This window comes from Aquarana catesbeiana, linkage group LG04 (genome assembly GCF_042186555.1).
Source record: "Aquarana catesbeiana isolate 2022-GZ linkage group LG04, ASM4218655v1, whole genome shotgun sequence".
Lineage (NCBI taxonomy): Eukaryota > Metazoa > Chordata > Amphibia > Anura > Ranidae > Aquarana > Aquarana catesbeiana.
Window position 1 is genome coordinate 599381900 of NC_133327.1, and position 27186 is coordinate 599409085.

Consider the following 27186-nt stretch of genomic DNA (forward strand, 5'->3'; position numbering starts at 1 on the left):
ATTGTTTGGTTTATATACACTTTTATATAGGTGTCAATTACAAATATTTGACATTTTAAAAACCTGAATATTACACAACCTTGCACTGTAAGATATTTTACAAATGTTTTACAGTGCAAGGTTGTGTAGTATTCAGGTTTTTATTTTTACTGCTGCCAGGTTCACTATAAACAGAACATGTTTTTACTAAGCTGATATTTGGGTTGTAATCACAATGTTGTATTTTTTATTATAATGTTTGCATGTTTGCATTTTACATATCTGCACTTTCATAGTTTTGTTATTGTATTAAATGTAAAATGTATAGACTGGTCACTAGAGGCAGAGAAGTTTACCCAATGCAATGATTTGCTAACTGTCTGGGTAAAAACTGGGTATACACTACTAGAGTATGAAAATTCTCTGAATATTTTAATTTTATTTCAAAGTAGTTCAAGATTTTGTCTGCTTTTAACATTCAATTTTGCAACGAGTGGACTTTACCAAACAAAAAGCACATACACTGTTATGCCACATATACACGGTCGGATTTTCCGACGGGAAATGTTCGATGAGAGCTTGTTGTCGGATATTCCGACCGTGTGTAGGCTCCATCGGACACTTTCCGTCGGAATTCCTGACAAACATCTGATCTGGATCTCAAATTTTCCGACAACAAAATCCGTTGTTGGAAATTCCATTCCTGTGTACACAATTCCGATGCACAAAATTCCATGCATTCTCGGAATCAAGCAGAAGAGCTGCACTGGCTGTTGAACTTCATTTTTCTCGGCTCGTCATACGTGTTGTACGTCACCGCGTTTTTGACGTTTGGAATTTTCGACAAGATTTGTGTGACCATGTGTATGCAAGACAAGTTTGGGCCAACATTCGTCAGAAAAAAAACATGGATTTTGTTGTCGGAATGTGCGATCGTGTGTACATGGTATTAGAAATATGTAGGAGAAGAATTGTCCATACTAATCATTCTAATTTTCTTGTCACTGTGGCTGAAAACGTACGTCAATTTGACCCTACTAATTATTAGAAGAGTAAACAAATATTCTTACAATAAAAAACATTAAAAAAAAACCACTAGTTTATACCTAGCTTAACAACTGTTGCAATAAGATATCAATTGCAGTATTTCAATAGGTCAATAATAGCACTGTAGAAAGCATGTTAGTCCTTAGAAACCACCTTTCTCTCTCATATGTAGGGATGAGCCGAACACCCCCCCGGTTCGGTTCGCACCAGAACCTGCGAACGGACTGAAAATTTGCACGAGCGTTAGAACCCCATTGACGTCTATGGGACTCGAACGTTCAAAATCAAAAGTGCTAATTTTAAAGCCTAATTTGCATGGTATTGTCCTAAAAAGGGTTTGGGGACCCGGGTCCTGCCCCAGGGGACAAATATCAATGCAAAAAAAGGTTTTAAAAATGTCCGTTTTTTCGGGAGCAGTGATTTTAATGATGCTTAAAGTAAAAAAAAAAAAAAGTGAATATTGCTTTAAATATCATACCTGGGGGGTGTCTATAGTATGCCTGTAAAGTGTTGCATGCTTCCCGTTCTTAGAACAGTCCCTGCACAAAATTATATTTTTAAAGGAATAAAAGTCATTTAAAACTGCTTGCGCCTTTAATGTAATGTCGGGTCCTGGCAAGATGGATGAAAGTCAGTGAGACAAACGGCATGGGTACCCCCCAGTCCATTACCAGATCCTTTGGGTCTTGTATGGATATTAAGGGGAGCCCCGCACCCAAATTACCAGGCCCTATATACTCTGAACAGCAGTATACAGGCGGTGCAAACAAGACAGGGACTGTAGGTTTGTTGTTAAGTAGAATCTGTTTGTAATTTTGAACTGGTACATTTTTAATGTGTTTAGCTCCAGCCAAACAATCTATTTTAAGCTTTTTGGAAAACATAGGGAAGAGTTATCACCCCTGTGACATTTGTTTTGCTGTCTGTGCTCCTCTTCAGAAGATTTCATCTCACTTTTTGTCCCACTGACAAATGTTTTTTGAAAATTTGGGGTTTTTAGTGAAACAAGGATTGGTGATAAAGCATCAGTGGAAAGGAGAAACGTTTTTCCCATATTAACTCTTACAGGAGAGAATTTCCCTTCCTAGGGGTAGATTTCATCTCACTTCCTGCTGTCTCCTTCCGTTTGCAAGTAGGAGTCGTTTGTAAGTTGGATGTTTGAAAGTAGAGTCCTGTTCTATATACTCTGCAGAAATTTGGGCCTTAGGTGTTGGTGTTGCTACAACACTGTAAGCCCTCACAGGGCCCTGCTGTGAAATATTAGATCAAGAATTGTAATTACATGCCCCTGTTGAACAGGGGCATAAAAATTGGGTCTTTGGTGATGGTGGTGGTGCTGGTGCCACAACACTGTAAGTCCTCACAGTTACTCTTGGTGAGCGCTGGAATGGGCCCTGCTGTGAAATATTAGATCAAGAATTGTAATTACATGTCCCTGTTAAACAGGGGCTGAAAAAGTGGGCCTTAGACACTGGTGCTGGTGCCACAACACTGCAACCCCTCACAGATACTCTAGTTGGAGCGCAGGAACTAGCCCTGCTGCAAAGAATTGCATCAAAAATTGTAATTACACGCCCCTGTTAAACAGGGGCTGAAAAATTGGGCCTTAGGCACTGGTGCTGGTGCCACAACACTGCAACCCCTCACAGATACTGTAGTTGGAGCGCAGGAACTAGCCCTGCTGCAAAGAATTGCATCAAAAATTGTAATTACACGCCCCTGTTAAACAGGGGCTGAAAAATTGGGCCTAAGGCACTGGTAGCGGCGCCCAGAACCAAAAATGTTCTTACAAGCTATCAGCATGATCATTAAGGAGGAAGAGGATAATTACTCAGCATAACAGGATAGTCACTCAGCATCAGCATAGGCAGTCTTTGAAGAGGTCTGACATTTCAAAAAAAATTATTCCATTACATCAGTATCTGGTGCTTGGTAGCTGGTGGTGATCCAAGACTGATTAATTTTTATGAAGGTCAGTCAATCGACCGAGTCGGTGGACAAACGCACCCTGTGATTGGTTACAAAGCCTCCAGCAGCACTGAATGTGCATCCGAAAGAACGCTGGATGCAGGACAGGCCAGTAGCCTAATTGCATATTGTGCAAGCTCTGGCCAGTGATCCATCCTCAAGACCCAGTAACCCAGAGGATTTTCGGTGGGAAAGGTGTCCAAGTCAGATCTTGCCCCTAGGTATTCCTGCACCATGTAAAACAGACACAGGCGATGGTTGCTGGAATCGATCATACCTTGGGGCTGCGGACTAAAAAATTGTCTGAACGCATCGGTCAGATGGCCACCTTCTCCACCACTCCTTCTTTGACTGACCGAAGCCTCAGCAACACGTTGTCCAGGAACAGGAGTTTGTAACCTCCCAGTCTCTGGGAACACGTTGCACAGACCTTTCTGCAAGGCCTCCTGAAGATGTTTCATCCTCTGCTCCCTCTTCCATGGCAAGATAAGGTCAACCTTACCCTTGTAACGTGGATTAAGGAGGGTTGCCAGCCAGTATTGATCCTTCTCCTTGATACCATGAATATTAGGATAATTCCGCAGGCTTTGCAGGATCAGGGAGGCCATGCAGCGTAGGTTTGCTGAGGCATTCGGCCCGGAGTCCTCTGGGTCACTAAGGACGATATGATCCGCAGCCACCTCCTCCCAGCCACGTACAAGTCCATGGGTTTCTTGGGACTGTAAATGATCCCTTAAAGACTGCTGCTGATGCTGAGTGCCAGGCTCCACCTCCATGCTGACACAACCCTCCTCCTCCTCCTTCTCTTCCTGTGTGATCGGCGGGCTCGCAGAAACACTGTCTGGATAAAGGGGGCCTTGAGAGCTAAGGAAGTCCTCCTCTTCCTGCCTCTGTTCTGCCTCAAGTGCCCTGTCCATTATTCCACGCAGCGTGTGCCAACAGGTGGAAAAGAGGGACAGTGTCACTGATGCATGCACTGTCACTGCTCACCATCCTCGTGGCCTCCTCAAATGGTGACAGGACAGTGCATGCATCCCTGATCATGGCCCACTGGCATGGGGAAAAAAACAAGCTCCCCTGACCCTGTCCTGGTGCCATAGTCACACAGGTACTCATTGATGGCCCTCTGCTGCGTGTGCAGCCACTGCAGCATGGCCAACGTTGAGTTCCACCTGGTGGGCATGTCACAGTTTAGGCGGTTCTTGGGCAGGTTAAATTCCTTTTGGAGGTCTGCCAGCTGAGCACATGGCCAGCTGCTGAAAAAAAGGCCAAGCGTATCCCACGGCCACGTGCTGATGAGGATGCACGGTGTCCATGACCAGCACTGTTGCCTCTAGACACAGAGCCTGCTTGCCCTCTTTTATTGGCTTGTGACTGTCTGCCTCTCCTTGTTGGCTTTCCAGACATACTATTGGCCTGCAGTGAGCTGCACAAAACTGGTATGTATATATATATATATATATATACATATATATATATTTTGTTTATTTATTTATTTCAGGTACTTATATAGCACCGTCAATTTACACAGCGCTTTACATATTCATTGTACATTCACATCAGTCCCTACCCTCAAGGAGCTTACAATCTAAGGTCCCTAACTCACATTCATACATACTAGGGACAATTTAGACAGGATCCAATTAACCTACCAGCATGTCTTTGGAGTGTGGGAGGAAACCGGAGTACCCGGAGGAAACCCACGCAGGCACAGGGAGAACATGCAAACTCCAGGCAGGTAGTGTCATGGTTGGGATTCGAACCAGCGACCTTTCTTACTGCTAGGTGAGAGTGCTACCCACTAGACCACTGTGCCACCCATATATATATATATATATATATATATATATATATATATATATATATATATATATATATATATATATATATATATATATATATATATATATATATATATATATATATATATATATATATATATATATATATATATATATATATATATATATATATATATATATATATATATATATATATATATATATATATATATATATATATATATATATATATATATATATATATATATATATATATATATATATATATATATATATATATATATATATACCAATTATACTGCAGCTAGCAGAATCAACTGCCTGCCTGTAGTATTATTAGTATGATAACCCCTGCACTTGTCTTCGGGTAGCTATACTGTAGGTGCAACTGTGCAGGGCACACAGTACAGTAACTGGAAATACGTCAAGAGCCTACACAAGCACCTGGCTGCAGGTTCCTATACTGTAGGTGAGACTGTGCAGGGTACACAGTAAAGTAGCTGGAATAACTTCAATGAGCCTACACAAGCACCTGGCTGCAGGTTGCTATACTGTAGGTCAGACTGTGCAGGGTACACAGTACAGTAGCTGGAAATACTTCAATGAGCCTACACAAGCACCTGGCTCCAGGCTGCTATACTGTAGTTCAGACTGTGCAGGGTACACAGTAAAGTAGCTGGAAATACTTCAATCAGCCTACACAAGCACCTGGCTGCAGGTTGCTATACTGTAGGTCAGACTGTGCAGGGTACACAGTAAAGTAGCTGGAAATACTTCAATGAGCCTACACAAGCACCTGGCTGCAGGTTGCTATACTGTAGGTCAGACTGTGCAGGGTACACAGTAAAGTAGCTGGAAATACTTCAATGAGCCTACACAAGCACCTGGCTGCAGGTTGCTATGCTGTAGGTGAGACTTGCGGGGTACACAGTACAGTATTTTGAAATACTTCAATGAGCCTACACAAGCACCTGGCTGCAGGTTGCTATACTGTAGGTCAGACTGTGCAGGGTACACAGTAAAGTAGCTGGAATAACTTCAATGAGCCTACACAAGCACCTGGCTGCAGGTTGCTATACTGTAGGTCAGACTGTGCAGGGTACACAGTAAAGTAGCTGGAAATACTTCAATGAGCCTACACAAGCACCTGGCTGCAGGTTGCTATACTGTAGGTCAGACTGTGCAGGGTACACAGTAAAGTAGCTGGAAATACTTCAATGAGCCTACACAAGCACCTGGCTGCAGGTTGCTATACTGTAGGTCAGACTGTGCAGGGTACACAGTAAAGTAGCTGGAAATACTTCAATGAGCCTACACAAGCACCTGGCTGCAGGTTGCTATGCTGTAGGTGAGACTTGCGGGGTACACAGTACAGTATTTTGAAATACTTCAATGAGCCTACACAAGCACCTGGCTGCAGGTTGCTATACTGTAGGTCAGACTGTGCAGGGTACACAGTAAAGTAGCTGGAATAACTTCAATGAGCCTACACAAGCACCTGGCTGCAGGTTGCTATACTGTAGGTCAGACTGTGCAGGGTACACAGTACAGTAGCTGGAAATACTTCAATGAGCCTACACAAGCACCTGGCTCCAGGCTGCTATACTGTAGTTCAGACTGTGCAGGGTACACAGTAAAGTAGCTGGAAATACTTCAATCAGCCTACACAAGCACCTGGCTGCAGGTTGCTATACTGTAGGTCAGACTGTGCAGGGTACACAGTACAGTAGCTGGAAATACTTCAATGAGCCTACACAAGCACCTGGCTCCAGGTTGCTATACTGTAGGTCAGACTGTGCAGTGTACACAGTACAGTAGCTGGAAATACTTCAATGAGCCTACACAAGCACCTGGCTGCAGGTTGCTATACTGTAGGTCAGACTGTGCAGGGTACACAGTACAGTAGCTGGAAATACTTCAATGAGCCTACACAAGCACCTGGCTGCAGGTTGCTATACTGTAGGTCAGACTGTGCAGGGTACACAGTACAGTAGCTGGAAATACTTCAATGAGCCTACACAAGCACCTAGCTGCAGGTTGCTATACTGTAGGTCAGACTGTGCAGGGTACATAGTACAGTAGCTGGAAATACTGTAAAAACACCTGCCTGCCTGTCAGTACATTAGGAAGAGAAGAACAGGTTCTAGCTAAACTGAATACAGTGTATATATATATATATATATATATATATACAACTCCTGGGATGCATATATATACACAATACACTGTATCTGCAGCTAACTGACTCGACCTGCCTACTCTATCTAACTTAAATCAAATTACACTGTCTGTCTCTCTCTTTCTCTATCTCCGAACACTGAAACACACTACACAGGGCCGCCGTGTAGGCTCATCCCTACTCATATGTATGCATAATACACTGAGCCTTGTGTTTTCGAGCTCTACAGCTATATAAGCTTTGATGATTTATATTTTTGTACTATGAAACCTAATAAATTTTTTTCACAAAAAAAATAAAAGAAGCCACCTTTCTTTGTTTTGGCATTCTTAACAGATAAAGGATAAAATCTTATTGGTTACCTTGGGTAACTTTACATCACTGAATTGTGCTTTTAGGGCTTACGCACACTGCAACTCAAAAAAAAAGCTGCTTTCAGTTTGAAGAAGCTTTTGAACATAAGCATTTTTTTCAGAAACCTTACCCTCAGCTAATTTTTCCTATTTTTTGTGTGTTTTCGAGCTGCTTTGAGCTTTTTCATGCTTTTTAATGCTTTTTCCTGCGTATTTGCATGTTTTTGGGCCCTTAGTCGTCTTTTCTGCTCAAAAGCTCCCCTCAAAAACGCAAGTTTGGTGGGAGGTTTTTCTGTCTATAATAACCCGAAAAAGCCATAGCATGCATGGACACATTGGCTAACACAGAGGGGAGTTTCCAGGTATAAAAGATGAGAGCTCAAAAAAGCTCAAAAGCCTGTAGGAGCTTCTTTGAGCTGTAGTGTGCATGAGCCCTTGAATGAACATATCCATTCTGTTGGCAAAACATCTCTGTAATTTTACATATGTAGAAACTAATACACCCACAATACAATGAATAACTTTGATTAACAGTCTCAAAAGTACATTTATCACAATATGTAGCATTGTGTAGCTGTGTGAACAGAAATTAAAAATTCTGGTAAAATGAACTCATTGTCTGTAAAACTGGTTAGGAAAGACTTTGCATGGTTTGTTTTCAGAGCTGCCAGAGCTCATTTATTATAGTTTTGTATGTTCCATTCTGTATACAATGCAGCGGATGTTACTGATCAAGAGCCCTAGTAGCTACAAATCTTGAAGATGAACCTTTGCCAAGTCAAATAGTCCTATATTCTAGCATGCAGGGGTAGTGGCTATCAATTACCAGTCTATGAAGCATTCCTGCAATATTGGTTTGCATTAAAAAGTAAGATTATATTTGAGCCGGTACACAGGAGCAAAAGGTAATACCCAAAACAGGTACTTTGACAACATTTTCCAGAATTGAAAAGGTCCAAATGGCTTTACTGTATACAGTGTTTAGCACATACCTTCTTAACCTTGTTATGATTACAGAAGCCCCAATTATTTTGGCAAAATATCCCTATACACCTTCATCAAACTGTCAAAATCATCAGAATCACTAATTAAGTAACCAGTATGACTTCAAAACATGACAATAGCTTTCTATTCTATTTTACGTGTGGATAGCTAAAAACAGATGAGCTACAAGAAAATGAAAAAATTAGAGAAGCTAAAAGAAAAAAGGATTTTATAATTGTTATTCACATAAAAACAGTAAATCACAAATATACAAGCTAGCTACAACTAGTGGGATTTTTGTGTGAGCTATGATTTCAGTGGCAAAAACAGTCATAGAAGGGAGTAAGGCACTGTGGATGGGGGAGAGATTAGGAAAAAACTTAGGAGTAGGATATTTGCATGTAGAGCTATTGCACACATTAAACCAGTGATGGCGAACCGTGGCACCCCAGATGTTTTGGAACTACATTTCCCATGATGCTCATGCACTCTGAAGTGCAGTTAAGCATCATGGAAAATGTAGTTCAAAAACATCTGGGGTGCCAAGGTTTGCCATCACTGCACTAAACATTGTTGCACTAACAGAGTATTTTCTGTCGCTACTGTCAGCATCCTCTTTTCTTTTTTTCATTTTCAGTCCCCACTTTAATTCCCATTCCCGTTTTTTTTTTAATAATTCAACTTTTTTTTGTTGGGGGGGGGGGTAGAGCAAGAAAGGGTGACAGTCTCTGCTGCCAGGAACAGAAATGATTAGAAAGCACCTCTACGGGAGCTTTCTCATCATTTCATCAGTGTACATATAAAACGAAAAAACTAAAATAAATAAGAAAACAAAAAAAATGTAAAGTGCCCCATCCCTCCGTGCTCATGCGCAGAAGCGAACACATACTTACGTCGTGCCTGCATATGTAAATGGTGTTCAAACCACACATGTGAGGTATCGCCGCAATTGTTAGAGTGAGAGCAATAATTCTAGTGCAGGACCTCCTCTAAACAGGTAACCTGTAAAAAATTCTAAAGCGTCGCCTATGGAGATTTTTAAGTACTGCAGTTTGTTGCCATTCCATGACCGTGTGAGCAATTTTAAAGCATGACATGTTAAGTATCTATTTACTGGACATAACCTCATTCTTCACATTATACAAAAAATTGGGTTAACTTTACTGTTTTTTTAAAATCCATTAAAATATATTTTTTCCCAAAAAAATTGCATTTGAAAAACTGCTGCGCAAATACAGTGTGACATAAAATATTGCAATGACCACCATTTTATTCTCTAGGGTCTCTGATAAAAAAAAATATATATATATATATATATATATATATTGTAAATAGAAACAAAAAAAGAGGGGGATATTGTTGCGCTACTAGAAAAAAAAAAAATTTTAAGGTGTAATGGCAGCCAGCATCACCAGTGTAGTAACTGTGTAGAAATATAAATAGAAATAATAAAATGCAGCGCTAGGTGAAATATAACAGGTTTTTTGTGTCTGGAGGGGTGAGTGACCACCCTACATATATTTGTAATGTGTGTATTCATCAAACATGTGTATAGTGGTATGCAGTTCTTTCAGTGAAGCTGAAGCCGTTACCATGTTACCACGCAAACCATTTTTCTACTTGATTTGTGATCACTATTTTAACCATTTTATCTGAAGTTTGTGAAACATCCGTTTTGTTTCTGATGGTTTTGAATAACCCTTTTTTTACTGGTTCATGCACCATGTGGAGATTCCCTTTCTTTCCTTACATGGATTCCATCTGACGTGGTGAGAACTGCATTTTTCAGTCACCTGTGTGCTACAAGAGGGGAACCCATCCATCCACCTAAGGATTTACAGACCATCCTGCTCCCAAGGTCGCCTCGGATGTGTTTACTGGTATCCATTACCAGCACCCTCCAGCAAGCTTCCAGCAAACATCCCTGGGATCTATAGATCCGTAAGCCTGTATGACACCCTGCCGTACAGTGAGAGTGTCCATCCCTTCTGGTAAGCGCATTTACCCCTTTCATTTCCATATGGAGTCCGGATGCATGAGGATTACCCACTTGATCTAAGAATTCACATATGGTTTCCTCTCGTTATGTACATCACAGTGCTGCTGGCAATGAGTTTGCATCACACTATGGACACTGTTTATAATAATTGGAATTTATGTTTTATGTGATTATTGCAATTTTTAAATACCACTATACACATGTTTGATGAATACACACATTACAAATATATGTAGGGTGGTCACTCACCCCTCCAGACACAAAAAACCTGTTATATTTCACCTAGCGCTGCATTTTATTATTTTTGTATATATATATATATATATATATATATATATATATATATATATATATATTTATTTATTTATTTATATATATATCAGTGAAATCCCCAAAGGTACTGTAATGCCGCGTACACACTTATATAGGCGGTGACCCCACCCCCTTATGCCATCACAGTCTCTGGGCATGCTGGGTCTGTGATGTTTTAGGGGGGCGTGGTCAACATCACCCGGTGACCCCGCCCCCTTATGCTGTCACAGTCCCAGCATGCCCAGGGACTGTGACGGCATAAGGGGCGGGGTAACCACATATATAAGTCACATCGGAGCGCTCAGAGAGCATTCCAGCCAGAGAGAGCGCCGTGTCAATATCGCAAGAAGAGAAGAGGGAGGAAGACAAGAAGGCAGAAAGCAGAAGGCTAGCAAAAGAGCGGCAAAAGAACAGAAGATAGCGAAGGAGCCCGGCAGAAGACCCGCGGAGAAGAGGTCAAACAATGGGAGAAGAGGCCGGAGACAGCGGAGAAGAACTGGAGAGACCCCCCGAAGTCGGAAGAAGACCCTCCAAGTCGGAAGAAGACCCCCGAAGCCGGAAGAAGACCCCCGGACCTCTCTAATAAATTACTTTAAAAACCTGTGTAGTGTGTTTTTTTATTGACATTTTTTGCCCAGGTGAATGGGTAGGGGTACCATGTACCCCATACTCATTCACATAGGGTGGGGGGCTGGGATCTGGGGGCCCTCTTTTTAAAGGGGGCTCCCATATTCCGTAAGCCCCCCACCCGCAGACCCCAACAACCAACGGCCAGGGTTGTCGGGATGAGACCCTTGTCCTCATCAACATGGGGACAAGGTGCTTTGGGGTGGGGGGAAGCAGGACACCCCCTCCCCCAAAGCACCCACCCCCCCATGTTGAGGGCATGCGGCCTGGTACCGTTCAGGAGGGGGGCGCTTGCTCGTCCCCACCCCCTTTCCTGACCGGCCGGGCTGTGTGCTCAGATCGGGGTCTGGTATGGATTTTGGGGGGACCCCACGTCGATTTTTCGGCACAGGGGGTTCCCCTTAAAATGCATACCAGACCTAAGGGCCTGGTATGCCCCGCGACGGGGCTTGCAAGGTGCCAATCTCCCCGATAAAAGCAGCGAGATTGACTTCCTTTTCTAGTCCCGTCATACCCGAGTCACGTTCAAAATGAACGGACTTGTCTGTGTGTGGGCAATCCGTTCATTCAGAAAGTCCACCGTAACTCCGACGAAAGTCCGTCAGGAAGAACGTCGGACCTAGTTTCCCAGAAAGACCGGTCGTGTGTACGCGGCATCAGTAAGACTTTAATCTTTCCAGTGGTATCTCTGTTGAATGGGGCCCTGGAGAATCCACCTTGGGCACAACCCACTTATTAATGGTTCCCTTCTGATAGAGGAAATACTCTACTACAATCTCAGGTGGAGCTCAGGAATTTTGTGGGTGTTTCCAGTCAGCATAGAGGAATGCCTTACACAGCGCAGGTGTAGAAGAAAAGTCTTTACAGCTGTAGGAGCTCTAAAAGACCAAAGACCTATAACAGCAAGCTGATCTTTCATATATAGGGTCATCTGCACTGTGTTAATAAGGCTTGAAACAATCACTTGTATACCAGAGTCAATTGCAGGAGACTGCAGTCACCCAAAAATAGCCTCTCCCAACCATTGGGATTTTGAATCTGAATGATAACTTATTAAATGGACTGCAGATCTGGTTTTACCTGTGGTCTCAGGAGGGTTAGAGACAGGCTCTGTTGGGGGCGGCACTGGAGCATGCTTAGACACCCTATGAACAGAATGATCCAGTAGCTAGGAAGTCTCTAGTGGACATAAAAGTTCCTCTGGAAATGGGAAGGCCTCCAACCCTCCAAACAGAGTCTAAATAGGCTATGGAGGGTAGACCCAATAATGACTGGAATCCTAGGTTTCAAATTACCAGCATCAGTTCCATCTGGAAATACCAAAACTTCTACTAGAGCCATTAGGGGAGTGTGGATGAATGTAACACATAGCAGTTGGATTGTTCTCTGTCTCTTTAAAAAGACATGGTGTGCCACATGGCAGTAAGCAACTAGATAAGGCAAGCACAGGGCAGGGCCTCAACTACTCACAAACCCTGACAGCATGTGGTTATGGATGAGCCGAAGGTTTGGTCCAAAAGGTTTGGACCGAACTTTGGCTGTTCGGGTGTTCAGATGAATGCCCAAACTTTAGCCCGTTTGGCCCCATCTTTGGTGGGGGTGGGTGCATCATGTACAGAAGCAATATTTCTACTGCTTCTATATACGACACAATCACTGGTTCCTTAGGAAAGTCACAGGTGTCTGAAAGCCCATCATCAATTACAATACATGTCACCAAAAAAAAATAAAAAATGATGATGCGGTGCATGTGACTGATCATGAAGGCAACACTCTTTGAATGAATGCTACCCAAGCTCTCATCGGCTCTAAGAGGGAAGGGAGGGGGATAGCGTTGACATCCATGTTCAAATATGGCCATGTGACCATATTTAGGCAATGATATAACCCGCTCCATTCCCCAACCATTTTATAAGTTAAGGGACAAGTGACATCAGTGGTTGGTAAGGATGCAGTGGCTGCTTTTTACAAAAAAAATGACAGTTTAAATTCCTAGCAAAGAAAACTGCATTGCTGTCTTCTTAAAAAAAAAAAAAGCACACAGATCCCTCGAAAGTTCCTCCATAATACATAACAGACTATAAGAGTCCAGTGTGCTGTTTTTTTCTTTTAAAAAAACAAGCAAGGCTGAGATGTCATTTGCTGGAAATGACATCTCAGCATCTTAAAATGCTTTTTTCCTTTGTAAAGGTCAGTGATAATAATTGTTGCTCCTGGCCACATGGAATTTTTAAAAGCATTTCTTTGCATTGGTACATGTTCCCCTCAGGTACTGTCCATCCCCATGTTATTTTTTTGACACTCCCTTGCCTAATAGCCCAGAAAAAGAACATTTTTAATTTGACAGATTTCAATTTGAAGTTTAGTGAACCCCTGCCGAACTGAACCCAGGTTGTTTGGCTCATCACTAGTCCCAAACCTGAATCTCATCCCTACTTAGAACTGGATGGACAAAGACCTAGTTCTTTGTCAGGTACCATATATGTATTTTACCTGTGTATTTATCTGTTTGCCTGGAGTTCAGCTTTATCTTATAAATAACAGTAAGGCCCATAACCTGACATTGCATGTATTGAAGATCGTCTTAAGAGCAATAATGGCTTCCATAGTATGCAAGAGTTGAGTGGAAGGGCTATAGTTATCATATTAACAGCAAGCAGGTCATACTGGAGTTGTACTCTGAAATAATTATTAACGCGCCCCCCCACACAAAAAAACAGGGAGCTATAGATTGTGCGATACGTTGGGGAAGGTAGGCAGACCATGGTCAGAAGAATTATCTTAGGAAAGTGGTAAAAAATCCTTTAACAAAGCTGCCCCTTCATAGAATGCCATTCAGACATATAATTTATAGTTAAATCATTTTCCATACACTATACCCCGACTTCTGTCAAAAAACAAACAAAAATTCCCAGCTCACTTACCAGCAAGCCTGCAACACACCAAATTGACCCCGTCTAACAGTTCACCTTAAGTGCTAGTTCACACCAGATGCAGTTCCGTTCAGTTCTGTGTGCTTTTTATCTGCACAAAATGCATGCACAGTGTTTTCAATGTATTCTGCACCGGAAACTGACTGCATGGTGTGAACTAGAGCCAGTGGAATACATTGAAAACACTGTGCATGCATTTTTAGTGCAGAAATGAGCTCACAGAACTGAATGGAACTGCATCTGGTGTGAACTGGACCTAAAAACAAGTTATTTAGTTTGCACACACTTGCTAATACATGTGTAAGCTGCAAAGGCCACATCACGGCACCCCATTGTATTGCAGTCCTAACTCTATAATTTAAGAGTCTCCAAAGTTGGAGCACATATAGTATATATTAATGGATATATTAAGGGCAAGTATGCCTGGAGGGAGCCCAACCCTTCTTAAAGGTACAGGGATGCACTGGACACCTAGCAATAGCACAATGGCAGCAAAGATATCCAGTGTGCCATTGCACCAAATTACCAACAGTGCAAACAAATGGCAACCACCCCAACCTATAACTGGCCTTTATAGCAAGGAGCATATGGCAGGGCAGAGCATGTAAAAAAAACAAACAAAAATTCTCAGCCTGCAACAAATCGAATTTACCCTGTCCTTGTCTAACAGTTCACATTAAAAATGAGTTTAGTTTGCACACATTTGCAAATACATGCATAAGCTGCAGAGGCCACATCACGGCATCCCAGTGTACTGCAGTACTGCAGGGAAGGGGGGCTGTGTATGAGTCCAGACCGTTATCTTAGGAAAGTGGTAAAAGATCCTTTAACAAAGCTGCCCCTTGATAGAATGCCATTCAGAGATATAATTTGTAGCTAATCTATTTTCCACAGACTTTACCCTGACTTCTCACTCTCCTGCCTTTTCTTTTGGAAGAAATGCACATTAAGGAGATCCAGAGACATACATATTCTAGTACATTTGATTTTTTATGATAAAAGGGGTTTAAAAATGTAAATCAATATTATAAAAAGTATTTCTTTAGTACATGGTTAGGACTCAGCGAACACCATTATTTTCATTCACTATTTGCTTGAATAATTTAGGCACGAAAGCTAAATTATACATAAAGTGTACAGTTAGAGGAAAAAGTTCATGCACAGCCTCAGGCTATAGCCATCCCCTAATGATGTCTGTAGTCAGTGGAAAAGAACTCGTTAGACTGAGAGTAATTTTTCAAGGCTTACATGTTTTCCTAACACAGTTATGTGCATAAAAAAATTCAACATATCCTGTTACAGTTTAAAAAAAAAAAAATCATATATACTTACCTGCATGCATTTCATACTTTCTGCAAGCTAAAGGTGATTGTACTCATATTAGTGCACTTGCAACCACACAGTAAAGACTGTTGTCTTGAAGGTCTTTGTGTATCAGTGTTGCTTGGACTCTAGAAGTAAGGTGTAGTCCCCTAAAAACTTAATTGCTAGTGCAAATGTTAAAAAGTTTCACATATAGTACTCAGCTGTTGATTTTCTGAAATACATTTGGCCAAATCTAAAAGCTATTTATCTCTTGCTACTTGCCTCTACTTATTTTTTTTCTACATTGTCATTTCTGCATGACCAGTTCTAGATCAAATTTATTAAGGGAAGGAAATAAATAAATATAAGCCAAATTAAGTATGTAGATATATTTCTAACTATACCTGACATACTTTAATATATTATACCCTGAACAAGAAACACTTCATAAATTTACAAATTTACTAATACAAAAAGGCAATAACTAGAGCTGTGGTTCTCAAACTCAGTCCTCAAGTACCCCCAACAGGCCATTTTTTTAGAAGTTCTCCTAGATAAAACAGCTGTCCAAAAGCCATTGACTCTGATTTAAAGCACCTGTGCAAGATAAAGGAAAATCTGAAAACATGGCCTGTTGGGGGTACTTGAGGACTGAGGTTGAAAACCACTGAACTTGAGGCCATGGAGGTTTCCCAGTCCACAAGAGGTAAATGCTTTGCCATTTGAAATTATTTGATGTTCATAATGCTGTATCTCCCTCCTTTTTTTTGCAAATGTTGCTTTAATAGACACATAAAGCCTAGCCCCAGTCATTTTTAACCCTTTCTCACCTTACTTGACATTTGTTTTTGTCTGTGTCCTCATTGGAGAGGCTTTTGAGTAGATCTGGGCTTTAAAGCAGACCTAAACCCAGATAACCCCCCAAACTATTATTATTATACAGGATTTATATAGCGCCAACAGTTTGCGCAGCACTTTACAACATGGGGCAGACAGTACACTTACAATACAAATCAATACAGGAGGGATCAGAGGGCCCTGCTCGTTAGAGATTACAATCTAGAAGGGAGGGTCAAGTGGAAAAAAAAGGTAATAACTGGTAATAACTGTGGGGGATGAGCTGATGGAAAAAATGAAAATACAGTTGTTAGGTGTGGGTAGGATAGGCTTCTCTGAAGAGAAGGGTTTTCAGGGATCTTCTGAAAGCTAATAAAGTAGGAGATAAGCGGATAGATTGGGGTAAGGAGTTCCATAGGATTGGAGAGGCTTTGGAAAAGGCCTGGAGGTGAGCATGGGAGGAGGTGACAAGGGATCTAGAGAGCAGGAGGTCTTGAAAGGAACAAAGAGAGCGAGTAGGTTGGTATTTAGAGACTAAACTAGTGATGTAGCTGGGGGCAAAATTGTGGATGGCTTTGTACGTAGTTGTTAGAATTTTGAGTTTAATTCTTTGGCCGAGCGGAAGCCAGTTGAGGGATTGACAGAGAGGAGTGGCAGACACAGAGTGATTGGTAAGGTGGATAAGTCTGGCAGCGGCATTCATAATGGATTGAAGAGGTGATAGACTATGTAGAGGTAAGTCAATGAGAAGGGAGTTGCAGTAGTCGAGGCGAGAGATGACCAATGAGTGAATTAAGAGCTTTGTTGTGTCATTGGTTAGAAAGGGGCGTATTTTGGAGATGTTGCGGAGGTTGAGGTGGCAGGATTTGGACAGCGATTGGATGAACCTTGGCATGTGGGGATGGGCTTATAGTGGTGCCATCGATTTTGAAAGAGAGATCAGGGGAAGAGGCATATGGGGGAGGAAAAATTATAAGTTCGGTTTTGGCTAGATTGAGTTTAAGGAAGTGGTGAGACATCCAGATTGATATATCTGAGAGTAAATTACTGATACGTGAGGAGACAGAGGGAGTGAGCTGAGGGGTAGAGAAATAGATTTGGGTGTCATCAGCGTAGAGGTGGTATTGGAATCCATGGGAGGCTATCAGTTGACCCAGGGAGGCAGTGTAGATTGAAAATAGTAGAGGTCCAAGAACAGAACCCTGAGGGACCCCAACAGAGAAAGGAAGAGGAGAGGAGGAAGTAGAGTTATAAGAAATGCTAAAGGTGCGGTTGGATAAGTAGGAAGAGAACCAGCGAAGTGTACAGTCACAGAGACCAAAGGCGTGTAGTTTTTTGAGGAGGAGGGGGTGGTCAACCGTATCAAAGGCAGCAGAGAGGTCCAGGAGTAGGAGTACAGAATAGTGTCAATTGGTTTTGGCCATTAGTAGATCGTTTGTTAGTTTTAGGAGAGCAGTTTCTGTGGAGTGTTGAGGATGAAATCCAGACTGAGGGGGATCAAGAAGGCCATTATCAGCAAGCTGGACGCTCAGTCGGTTGTAGACCAGACGTTCGAGGAGTTTGGATAAGAAGGGGAGCAAGGAGATGGGGCGTAGGTTGTTAAGATTGGATGGGTCCAGTGAGGGCTTTTTAAGTATGGGTCTGACAAGTGCATGTTTTAGAGAGTTAGGGAAGATGCCAGAAGAGAGGGAGAGATTGAAGATGTGGGTTAGAGAGTGTAGTATAGGGCCAGAGGGTGAACGTAGCATTTGTGAGGATCCAGAGGGCAGGTGGTAAGGTGGACATTAGCAAGTAGTTTAGCAACTTCGTCTGTAGTGGTGGGGTTGAAAGAGGGAAATAATGATTGTGCCTGTGGGCATGAAGTGTAAAGCGTGGAGGGTGTCGGCACAGTAGAGATCTCAGCGCGAATAGTATCAATCTTCTGTTTGAAGTGATTGGCGATCTCCTGTGCAGTGAGTGAGTTGGCGGGTGGAGGCGGTGGAGGACGAAGTAGAGAGTTGAAGGTGGAGAAGAGTTGACAGGGACAGGATGATAAGTTGCTAATGAGAGTGGTAAAATAGGTCTGCTTGGCAGAGAGGAGGCTGGAGTTGTATTTTTGGAGGGCAGATTTATATTGGTAGAAATCTCTCTGGGACTTAGTCTTACGCCACAGGTGCTCCAGAACACGACTACGTTTATTCAGACTTCTAGTATCATCTGTTTGCCAAGGTTGAAGGGGTCTGGGCTTGATTCTGTGTGTAGTGAGGGGGGGAAGTGAATTCAGTGAGGCTAAAAGTGAGGCGTTGTACACAGAAGTGGCTAGGTTGGTGCAGGATAGGGGTGAGATTTTGTCGTAGAGGTTGTTGCTAGCAGAGTAGAGAAGAGAAGGTTTGAGATGAATTTTATTACAAATGAAATAACAAGGACTGTATATGTGAAAGCGGACACTTAGCTGTCCCAGGGTCCAGCGATGTGGGGGATCGAAGCCCCACTCGTCCCCCCCTCCGCTCAGTGGCACCAGCTCTATAAATTAAGGTATTGTGTTTTTTTGTCAGGCAGTGGTTTCTTTACCTGAAGATGCTGCTGGTGAAGAAACACTTTGGGGTTAATTTACTAAAGGCAAATAGACTGTACACTTTGCAAATTGCAGTTGCACTCTGCAAGAGCAGTTGCTCCAGGGCTTAGTAAATGAGCAGAAGCTCTGCTGACTTCATCCAAATCATATTTGTTTTTTAATTTTCTTGCATGTGATTGGGTATTCTTTGCAAAGTGCACAGTTGCAGGGTGCAACTGCACTTTGCAAAGTGCACAGTCTATTTGCCTTTAGTAAATCTACCCCATTGTGATGGTCCAGAAGCAGCAGAAAGAGTATTTCTGGAATGAGAATTCTGGAGGGTAAAGCTAATCCCACTTTTATAATGGTCCTCATCATTTAATTAGATAAAGTATGTTTTAATGTCTCTGGGGCACCTTTGGTATGTAAGGATGTTTTGTCATTCTTGTAGCATTTTTAAAATAATATTTCTTCTCACAATATTTGCAAATTACAGCTTTGCTCTCAGCTAAAATTGCATTGTGGAATTGTTTCCAAACTTTAGATGTTGGTCTCACCATTTTACTGACAGGAAGAAAAGAAACACCTATTAATTCAGCAGACTATACTGTAGGTAAACATTGTGCTGTGGTGGAGAACATTAATAGAAATAATTTAAAGGTTAAATAAGATAAACTAACTTTTCAGACAAATTTACCATCTTACCTGTCAATTTTACCCTCTTACCTGTCCCTTAAGCCCTGAGAGGACAAAAACTATCATCTACTGCTCCCCCCACAAGCAAACTTAAGTGAAGCATTTCCCCTGCAGTGCCCCTGTTTTAGAACTACATTGAGAAGTACAGTGTTACTTGAATTGTAGCAAATCCAGGATTTGCTTTGTCTTAGCTTAGAGAACTTGCAATAAATTAAGACTTTAATTAAGTCTCAGAAATCTTTCATTAAGGTCTTCATGTTATATAGTTTGAATATCATGTCATAGATGTATCACTTATCATTGTAAAAGAACATATTCTAAACTTTTTTTCAATTTTTCTAGAAAACAAAAAACAAAAAAACGGCTTTGAAAAAAAATGAAGAAAAAAACATTTCCATGTTTCCATTTTGCCAAGTTGTCCCATATCTACTGCAGAGTACCAATACCTAAAGGTGCCTAAAGCTAGGCTCACACTGGAACACAGTGCAGGAAACCAGGGCCAGGGCTGGGTTTTGGCTTAGTGGAGGAAATCTGTGTGATTTCCTTTTAAATTGCCTTTTTTGTTGACTGTCACTTGCTTCCTCATCCTCACTAGCTTCACTTTCTAAAGCATCCTCCCACACACAATCCCTCACTTTCCTGTAAGAGCAAATTCAGGTCCCGAAGGGCCTTGAAATCTGCTGTTGTAGGGTTGGGAGCAACTGTCTCCTCCCGTCTTGTTGTTTTGTTGTTTTCTTGTATAAGCTTTTCAAAAGCAATTTTCTGGCAAAAAGGAAAATGTCCTTCACTGTTTCGAAATTATCAAGACTTCTATTAGGGCAAAAGGATAGCCCCAAAGAAAGAACTTGTTCCTCCGCCTCCGTGAGTATGTGAGATGACAAATTAATAATGTTTAACTTGCCTATTGAGTGTTTTGGATTGGTGTAGGTTCCTGTTCTTTCCATGTTGATAGTGCTTGTGTCAGAGTCATCTTGTCTAAAAAATCATCAAGTTGAGTTAGATTTTTTGGAATGGCCCCCAAATCCTTGGTAGCCTTAATTATTTTGCTTTGGCCTACGTTTGATCCTTTAGTACCTTCATTGTTAGCTTGAGGATTCCTGGAGGAACTATCTGCTTTGCCTCCACGTAGTGTATGTGGTGCGTCTGCGGTTGGTTTCTTGTTGATCTGTTGGAGTTCTCCCTCCATCTCTTGTTGTCTGGCAAAGGGACCCTTTCTCTTTCTGAGGGTACGATCTATGTTGGAAGAGGCTGAGAAAGAGGTGTTAGAAAGTGTATCAGAGTTGTAACCATTTTTATCCTGGTTCCTAGTGGGTTTTTTATCCTTGTTTTTAGAAGTCCTATTCTGGTGCCATCTATAAGCTCTGTTTTCACCAAAGGCATTTTTGTCTCTCCAGAATTTCTTTTCTTTCTTCTGAAGAATAGCCATGCTAAATGTCCTTAAATGTTCTCTCAGTTTTTCTTTGAGGCCCGTATAGTCCTTGTGTACTTTTAATGGGATCAGTCGAGCATAGAGAGCACTAATTTCTGTATCCAAGGTATTAAGTTGTAATTTGTATTTTTCCTGTAATAATAGCATCAAATTTCTAGAACAATCATTGAATTATTGAATTTGGTTTCCCAGTTTTTCTTTAAGTCATTGGAAATATGGTCTAAGATGGGAAAAATATGGATTCTCAATCCAATCGGATTGATATTTTCTTGAACATACTTTCCCAGGGATTGCATGTGCCAATGCAATGCACATTTTCTCTCTTGTACTTTGGTGAGACTGTGAAAAAGTGATGTTAGCTTGGTAGTTAGTCTGAATATTAGACATGAGTTCCTCCCAATTTTCACCCAAGAGATCCCCCATCCTGAATAGCTACAGAGATAGCAAAATGAACGTGCAACAATATGGACCCAAACAAATAAACAATAGGACCAAAATAGAAAGACCAGTAAAAGGTGGTATTCCCCTTAATGGAGGATCATCTGTGGAATTTGAAAAAAGTTAGATAGTATATCTACACTGGGGGTTCCGGTCAAACAGGGAGTCAATGTGAGGATATGGGTGAGTTGTCCACCCCTAGAAATATAGATAAAAAATGGGCTCCCAAATATTGATGTGAAGAATTGCCAGCATCCCTAAACATTGAAAACAAAGAAAGCCTCAGACAATGGGATTTTAATGGCAATTATAGAGATAGATTGAAAATTGTGTAAAAAGTTAAATTGAATTTATTGATATACAAAACTTAAAAAACAGACTTAGAGCAAAAGGCAAACACATTGGTAACAAGAATATTGTATACCATTATTGACAGTGATGGCAAAGAAATCCCACTACGCAAATGATCGTCATCCATGAGTGAGAGTCCGATGCGTTTCAAAATGTATAACGGTTTGCCATTTCTGAAAGTGTAAAATACAATATAAATACATGAGAGAGAAAGAAAAACAAGTCGTATAATACAAGACTGACATGTTGTATACAACCCCCGTCAGAATATGCAGAAACTTACATGTCAAAGAGGTAGTGATTTGAGCAAAGAATTCCTGTACACCATTCGACATCCACAAAGCTTATATTGACTTTTCAACATGCAAAAGAACCCCAGGATATTATAATCCAATAGAGGCACCAAAATGATGGAGGCGTGGTAGCACCTTTAAAAACAATGGCCAGAGGCAGCGAGGCAGGGGGAATCTAAAAGAAAAATTAAGGCTCCCAATTCAGCTAAAAATAGAAAAAATACTGGTTGAACAAGAAGGTCTGCACTCCAAATTTGAGCAAAACCTGGGGCAAACCCCCATTAACCCCTCAAAAAAAGGGGTTAGGGAGGATAGAAACCCCTGATGCCATAAATGTGGGGGCGGCTACAGCAACCATAGCAAAGTGATCCACAAGATGTGATATTGACATAGGTGACACTTACAAATGAATACATCCAAGCCACAACCTTAAACGGGGGGTGCTCCAACTGAAGTGATCCAAGCCACCAGGGAGGACAGAGATAGAAAATCGGGGGGCGTGGCTTGCGCGGACACGGAATGGCAGCTTAAGCCTGGAGCTCTCCTCAGCCGGCCGGACATCCATCGCAAAACGGGCAAGCCATCTGCCCCATCGAGGCTCCAACCCACCTTAGAAGGTCCAGCGGAACCTGCTGCCACGATGTCCTGCAAGAGAAAGGAGGAGAGGAACCTCCAAAAGTTGACAGCCCTGTCCTTTCAGCCCGAACAGAGGGGAGACAGGCAAGATGGCGCTGCCATACACAGACCTACCTAGCAGCGATCCGGGGGAAATAGAAGGTGGAATTTCATCTCCCCCCCTTACCAACTCTCCTCTGCTATCCCAAATCTCCCAGAGTCCTTCTAAAGCGCGGATGCACTTGGATTCTGCTTACCAGGCCGGGACCACAGTGTGTACAGACTTACATAATGCACACGTCATATCTTCTTTGCAGTCATCTATAGCGGCCTTTCCTACATCAGGGCAGCCTGTACTTGATACCACAATGAAAGATTTGCTTCTATCATTGCAGTCCTCTCTCATGACTAGGGATGAGCCGAACACCCCCCTGTTCGGTTAGCACCAGAACTTACGAACAGGCAAAAAATTTGTTCGAACACGCGAACACCGTTAAAGTCTATGGGACACGAACATGAATAATCAAAAGTGCTCATTTTAAAGGCTTATATGCAAGTTATTGTCATAAAAAGTGTTTGGGGACCTGGGTCCTGGCCCTGGGGACATGGATCAATGCAAAAAAAAGTTTTAAAAATGGCCGTTTTTTCGGGAGCAGTGATTTTAATAAAGTGAAACAATAAATACCGTACCTGGGGGGTGTCTATAGTATGCCTGTAAAGGGGCGTATGTTTCCCGTGTGTAGAACAGTCTGACAGCAAAATGACATTTCAAAGGAAAAAAAGTCATTTAAAACTTCTCGCGGCTATTAACGAATTGCTGGTCCGACAATACACATAAAAGTTCATTGATAAAAATGGCATGGGAATTCCCTACAGGGGAACCAAAATTAAAAAAAAAAAAATGACGTGGGGGGTCCCCCTAAATTCCATACCAGGCCCTTCAGGTCTGGTATGGATATTAAGGGGAACCCCGCGCCAAAATGAAAAAAAAAATGGCGTGGGGTCTCCCCAAAAATCCATACCAGACCCTTATCTGAGCACGCAACCTGGCAGGCCACAGGAAAAGAGGGGGGACGAGAGAGCGCCCCCCCTCCTGAACCGTACCAGGCCACATGCCCTCAACATTAGGAGGGTGCTTTGGGGTGCTTTGGGAGGGCGGGTTACGTAACGGGTGTCCCCCCGCCCCCCTCTCACGTCACGGGGAATGCCACAGGGAAGTCCCCGTCAAGTCCCCATGCATCAGACCCCCCCAGAGACCCCGCCCCCATTATTTAAGAACCGTCGGAAGAGGAGAAGCATCACACAGCGTCACATCATGGATGGAGAGCGGCCCGAGGAGAAGAAGGGAAGAAGACGCAGCGGAGGAAGATGCCAGACGAGAACACCGGAGGAAGAACCAGAAAAACCAGAAGAAGAAGAAGATGGAGGAAGAAACTGAAGGAAGATAGAAGATAGAAGAAAGAAGAAGCATTTAAATAAAGGAATTGTCAAAAACTGTCTCTTGTCATTTTTAACATTTTTGACAGTTTTTTTTGTGAAAAAGGTAGGGGTACATTTGTACCCCCTTACCATTTCACACAGGGGGGAGGGCCGGGATCTGGAGGTCCCCTTGGTAAAGGGGGCTTCCAGATTTCGATAAGCCCCCCGCCCACAGACCCCCACAACCAACGGGCAAGGGTTGTGGGGATGAGGCCCTTGTCCCCATCAACATGGGGACAAGGTGTTTTGGGGGGCTACCCCAAAGCACCCTCCCAATGTTGAGGGCATGTGGTCTGGTACGGTTCAGGAGGGGGGGCGCTCTCTCCTCCCCCCTCTTTTCCTGCGGCCTGCCAGGTTGCCTGCTCGGATAAGGGTCTGGTATGGATTTTTGGGGGGACCCCATGCCTTTTTTTTCATTTTGGTGTGGAGTTCCCCTTAAGATCCATACCAGACCTGAAGGGTCTGGTATAGATTTTGAGAGGGACCCCACGTCATTTTTTTTTAAATTTTGGCCGGGGTTCCCCTTAATATCCATACCAGACCTGAAGGGCATGGTATGGAATTTAGGGGGACCCCCCACGTCATTTTTTTTTTTTAAATTTGGTTCGGGGTTCCCCTGTGGGGAATTCCCATGCCTTTTTTTATCAATGAACTTTTATGTGTATTGTCGGACCGCAATTCATTATAGTTTTAAATGACTTTTTTTACTTTGAAACGTCATTTTGCTGTCAGACTGTTTTAAACACGGGAAACATGCGCCCCTTTACAGGCATACTATAGACACCCCCCAGGTACGAAATTTAAAGGAATATTACACTTTTACTGTTTCACTTTAAGCATTATTAAAATCACTGCTCCTGAAAAAACGGCCGTTTTTAAAACTTTTTTTTGCATTGATCCTTGTCCCCTGGGGCAGGACCCAGGTCCCCAAACACTTTTTATGATAATACCATGCATATAAGCCTTTAAAATTAGCACTTTTGATTTCTCCCATAAACTTTTAAAGGGTGTTCCGCGGTTTTCGAATTTGCCACAAACACCCCAAATTGTTCGCTGTCCGGCGAACTGGTGAACAGCCGAAGTTCGAGTCGAACATGAGTTCGACTCAAACTCGAAGCTCATCCCTACTCATGACCAACCTTCCCTGATACACCGCTGACCACTGACATGAGGCGGAGATAGAGTACAATATATGGAAAACAAGATGGAGGAATGCACGGACACGGTGAATGATCTGGTAGATACCTGTATGGCCCAAAAAGAGGACACTGACTGGATAAAGGCAAAGTTAGCGGACCTCGAAGACCGCTCCTGCCGCAATAACATCAAAATATGCGGTATACCGGAAACAGCCCCTCCTGCAGAATTACACAAATATGCCAGCACCATGTTTTCTGCCATGCTATCTGAACTAACCCCTATTGAGCTCACTATAGATCCATATACGCAGGCTCCCTAAACCACACCATTTGGATGAGGCGGTCCCTAGGGATGTGCTTCTGTGGATACACTTCTACCAAGCCAAGGAGCAAATCCTCCACAAAGTACGGTCACTCACCACTCTCCCTGCACCATATGCAGATATCCAATTATTTGCCGATCTCTCACAATATACCCTACAGATAAGGAGACAACTGAAATCAGTTACAAAAGTTCTCACAAACCACAAGATGATCTATAAATGGCGCCACCCAGCCACCATCTTGGTCACAAATAACAGCATCCCTCATACCATCTCCACGTGTGAGGGGGGAATGAGGCTCTTATGCCGCGTACACAAGAGCGGACTTTACGGCAGACTTGGTTCAGCGCACCGACCCCGTCGCATAATTCGATCCTGTGTGGGGTCCAGTGGACTTTTTTTCCCCAAAAGTTCGACGGACCTAGAAATGAAACATATTTCAAATCTTTCCGACGGTCTCGGCTTTCTAGCGTACAAATCGTTTGTCTGTGTGCAAGTCTGACGGACCAAAACTGACGCATGCTCTGAAGCAAGTACAAGACGAAAGCACTCGGTCTGGTAAAACTAGCCTTCGTATTGAAGCTAGCACATTCCTCATGCTGCTAATTCTGTGATCTTTTAATACAGCGTATTCTTGTCTTCTTTATAATGCGAGAAGAATTAAGTTGTTTTGCTGCTTATATTCATACAGAGTTCTCACAAACTACTTTCTTCATTATTTATCCTCATGTCATGACTAATATTATAGTTTTTAAAAGTCAGATCTCCATGAATAATGTAGCAAAATATTTTTTTTACTCATCTTTTTAACTTTTATATTTCATCAATATCTATTTTACAATTTGTGATAAATTCTCAAAAATCTATTGATTTAAAGTTACCACCATAACCTTATTATTTTCTATTGCTTTAATGAACCTAAATGAGGTTGGTGTCCCTTGTTAATTTGACATAGGTGGGTTATTTTCAAAAGGCAAATTCATTTAGCACTACAAGTGCAAAGTGCACTTGAAATTGCACAGAAAGAGCACTTGGAAGTGCAGTCACTGTGGATTCGAGGGGCACATGCAAGGAAACCAAAAATAAATAATTTTATCTTGCACATGATTGGATGATAAAATCAGCAGAGCTTCCCCTCATTTCAGATCTTCCCCTCAGATTTACAGCAAACTGCACTTCCAACAAGTGCACTTGCAGTGCAATTTATAAAGTGTACTTTGCACTTGTACTTTGCACTTTAATTGAAAAAAGATGTTGCCTTTTGTAAATAACTCCCATAGTCTTTTTGACATGTACCTGCCTACTCACAAACAAAATTTCCTTTTTGAATAAAAACACATAGTAAATAATTTATGGTAAATAAAATGTATTTTATTCTGGGAAAAACATAAATGAGGAAGGCAACACTGGAGACGCTTTTGGGATGTGTGAAGCCTTTTGTCCCCCAGGGCACACATCAAGTCAGTGGAAATCAAAATTGGGATCTTGCGGAGTCCATAAAATAGGGAGCACAACCTTTGTCTTCTGTCAGACCAGAATGAAGCCAGGCAATTACTTTCAACTCT

The 27186-nt window shown here is 42.2% G+C and overlaps 1 long non-coding RNA gene across 3 annotated transcripts in view; it reads right to left on the reverse strand.

The window, feature by feature from the left end:
* LOC141141588 (uncharacterized) overlaps positions 1 to 27186 on the reverse strand; it is an 89231-nt gene that overhangs the window by 20563 nt on the left and 41482 nt on the right. The window lies entirely within an intron of this gene.